Consider the following 4,366-nt stretch of genomic DNA (forward strand, 5'->3'; position numbering starts at 1 on the left):
AAAAGAAGACAAGATGAGGAGCAAGTATCCAGAGCTCTTCACTTAAGGTATGTGTTAAAATTTCGAGAACGAAATTTATTTTAGGGGGGAGAAATGTCACACCCTGATAATTTTATCCTAATTGATGAATGATTTGAGACTGACTAAGGTCAAGTAGTATAGTAGACTGGTAGAGGATCCAGGCTATGAGGAAAAATCAGGATAGAGACATAACGGTCATTTTTGAAAAGATCGGTCAAGAAAAGGCAGTATTGGAAATAATGTCCGAAATTCCTAAAAATTCCCAGAAAATCATGGAAAATAGAAAGGAGGGTACAAAATAATGTTTGAGGCTCAGAAGGTGAATATAGGATAAAAAATAATTTATTAGGGAATTATTTGTAATTATTGGAATTTTTGGTTAATTAAGGAAAATTAGCCAATTTCCATTATTTAAAATATATGGAGGCCTCAAAAATTCAAGAAAAAATAGGGATAAATTATGTGACATATTATCCTAATTTATAAAATTACTTCCCACCTTTGGAAGTACAGAGGTTAGCTTAAAGAATATTTATTACCGAATTATTATCAGTAGAATATTGATTTTTGACGGAATAAAATTTAGAAAATTATAGAGCGAGGTAAAATTTGAGAAAAATCATGGAATATCCTTGGAATGAGAGGAATTTAAGGAGGTGTTGAAATCAAAATTTTGTGATAGTAAATTGGACAGGATTGTTGGAAAATTGGACCGAAAATACACAAATAATTAGTGGATTGCATTGAATATTAGATGAGTCATTTTTCTCCCAATTTTTAGAGTAATAATTTGGCCAAAATAAGGGGGAAGGACAAGGTTAGAATTTTCCAAATTGTTCAAGGGCATAAAGGGAAATAAGAGACAGAACATTAAAAAAATATTTTTCTACCACATGAAAATCACATGGTGAATAGGTGTCCTTCCATGTGTCATGATCTCAAGGCTTGTGCTCTAAGATTTGTCCATGTGTAAAGTGAAAAAAAATGGACGGCCGAGATCGCATCTTTTTCTCCAAGGGCATTCTTGGTATTTTGAAAAATTCAAGCCTATAAATACCCCCTCACCCTTCATAATTTCAGCCAAGATGGTTTCCTAGAGAGGGAATGTTTTGCTCTTAAGTTCTAGGAGAGGGAAAGAAAGAAAGAAGAGAGAGAAAGGGAGAAAGCAAGGTTAAACGCCTCTAATCGCCGATTAAGAGCTAATTAAGGTATGTTTACCTCCCTAAGTGTTAATTATTTTTAGTTAATGATTTATTTGAGGAAGATTAGGATTAATTACCTTGATTAATTATGGTTTAGTGATAGCTAAGATTAATCATGTTATTTGATTAAAGATTAATAAGTAAGTAAGGTTAGTTACCTTGATTAATTAATGACTAGTGATTAGTTATGTCAATTAAAGGATGATTAAGGAATGATTAAGGGTTAATCATGTTGATTAGAGAATGATTAATGGTTAATCCATAAGGGATTAGTGACTTAATCTTAGAGGATTATGTTGTATTAATGACTATGTGACTTGAGGACCTTAATTAAATATTAGATTAAGGATTAAGGGTTAGTGATTAACCAAGAAGGCATGATTAATCATGGATTAAGGAAGAATTCCAAGACCTTAATTGAGGATTAAGGCTTGGTCAAACCAAAGTCAAAGGATTAGGAAAGGTATACAGAAGTTATAAATTGAAAGGCACAAGGATAGTATTATATTGAGAAAGAATTGTATACTGGATATGGAATTTTGTAACATCCCGATTTTTAGGCCTAGAAGAATCAGAAATAGCCTGAATGAGATAGGCTACCAGACCCCTTTTTAGTAGAGGTCTTAAAGATGAGAAAGGAAGCTAAAGCAGTTTTAGGGACTAAACTGTAAAGTGAAGGTTTTAAGGGGCTAAAGGGTAATCAAAGTTAGAGGCTCCAGTAAAGTCTCAAAGGCCCAGAAAGAGAAAAGAGGCTAGATGCAAACCAAAGGTTAAGTTAGAAGCCTCAAAGAGATTGTTTTATGAGGTTGAGTCTAAGCAGGGGTAAAACCGTAAATTCAGAAAGTTACGGCCATCAGGGGTAAAAATGGAAAGTACTTAGAAAATTCTAAGAAAATCTCAGAAAATGGGAAATAATATTCTAAGGCTCTTTTGTGAAGAGACATGACGAAAATACCCCTGAGGTAACTTAAAAGGAATTTATAAGTTTATGGCTCAATTTGAGATATAGAGGTAGATTTAATTGTTTGAGTCATAAGGAAACCTCAGAAAATTATGGTAAAATGGGAATGTATGATCTAAGAGACTGTAGAAAATTATAAAATTAGTCTCATCCCCAGAAGACCAGCAAAATGGCTTTAAGAATACTTAAAAGCCAGTTGTGCAGAAAAAGGGCATTTTAAAGAATGATTTTTAAGTGGGGCTACAGGTTGAGTTATGACCTGAGAAAATTCACAGATTTTTTCTAGAATATGAGGAATTTTATGATATTTTTGGATGAATTTTTGGAGCTCTGGATTGAATAAAATGCTCCAGTCAAATATTAAATAATTTTGTCCCCTAAATAGGAGACAAAACCAAAGAAAATATCTAAGAGCCATCATGACAATGCTGAGTCAGCATGTTGAGTCATCAAGCGTAATCATGACACCGACGAGTCATCATGCTGAGTCATCAAGCGTAATCATGACACCGACGAGTCATCATGCTGAGTCACCAGAAGATATTTATGGACAGCATAAAAATCAGAACGCAGTATGGGAATATTTTAGACAGTCTCTTGTCTACCCGTTATAGTGAAATCTCTACTGCATGACTCAGTAAGGTTAAGTAGCCTGTCAGTAGAGCTAATTATTTTTCCCTCTACTCCTCTAAGGTGGCACCATATATGTACTTATTAAGATGAGAAAATAGTGTCAGAACATGTCCTGGTGGTACAGGGTAAGTCAAGACCCGAAAAGTATCTGATACGGTGCAAGATTGGCTTGATAGGTGGAGAAATAATTAAGAAAATATTTTTGCACGAATTTTCCATTTATTTTCTCCCTATTTTAATGCCATAAATGATGAAAGGACATGAAAGTGACAAGTGTACGGTTAGATGAGAAAAAGAAAATATTACGTGTACGGCTAGATAGAAGACACGTGTACGGTCGGATGCAAGACACGTGTGCGGTCGGATTAAAGACATGTAGCTTGATGATGTAAGCATGATGTCATCATGATGAGGTAAGCATGATGTCATAGGACACTTGTCACCGTAAGATCAAAAGAGAAAATGGACGGTTCAGATCGAGCCACGTATTTTTAAGATCAACGGTCCAGATTCAGTCTGCTTTTCTATAAATACCCCCTCCCCTCCTTACCATTTCGTCCAAGCATAAGGAATCCATGGGGAAGCTCTTGCAAAATGGTTTCTAGAGAGAGAAAGAAGAGGGAGAAAGAAAGGCTAAGTGGTTCCAAGCCAGATCAAGCTCTAAAACAAGGTAGTGATGGTTATAGCACCTGATTTTATGCCTATTTCGGATTAGTTACTGTGGGTATCTAATTCTGAAATTTTGCATGCTTAAGGTACACTCTGTGAGCTTTAAATCCATAGGTAGAACACTTCATTTGATTATGTGTACGATTTATGGTGATTTTTCAAAGTTAGGGTTTGAAATCTGGAAACAGTGTTGAACTTTTGGAAGAGTTTCGATTTCCGTACAGTTCCGGTACTGTTCGGTGTAGAATTGGTTCCTGAAACTATTTTTCCCTTAAATTTAACTTAAGGAGCTTTCAGTGAGACTTGGAACCACTCAATTTGGATTTTTCTAGAATTAATTATGAATTTTCAAAGTTGAGCAAAAATTCTGGAAATTCTGCGTGAACAATACCCGTGAACCAAAATTTTCAGATTTGGTATTCTTGAATCTAAGGCCATCTAAAGTGGTCTTAATTGACAAGAAATGGATCTTAAGGATGAAAAATGATAAGATTTATATTATAAAAGTTAGAAAGAAAATCCTAAGACTAAGAGAAAGGGTTGAGGTTCAAGAAAGCTAGTCTTGAACTTTATGTCATCTAATGGTCCTAATGGATTGTGTGATCATTATGGTTATGTTTAGGACCTTTGGAACATCCAAGAGGATGTTTGGTGATGTTGAACAAATGCCCACATGGTTGGAAAGTCAAGGGAGTTAAAGGAAAAGTGAGAGGAAAGCTTGAGGTGCAAGGTAGTGAACTTACCTATACTGTGTGCTTGATATGTATGCTTGCATGATGTGATTGTGTTGCCATGATGTGACTAAGCTATGATGAAATGTTTGCAAAGTTATGTATGCAAGTTTATGTTATGTTTTGCCTTGGCAATATGTTATGGAAGC

The sequence above is a fragment of the Neltuma alba genome, unplaced genomic scaffold (genome assembly GCF_004799145.2).
Source record: "Neltuma alba isolate B1F8T4 unplaced genomic scaffold, ASM479914v2 tig00010082_pilon, whole genome shotgun sequence".
NCBI lineage: Eukaryota > Viridiplantae > Streptophyta > Magnoliopsida > Fabales > Fabaceae > Neltuma > Neltuma alba.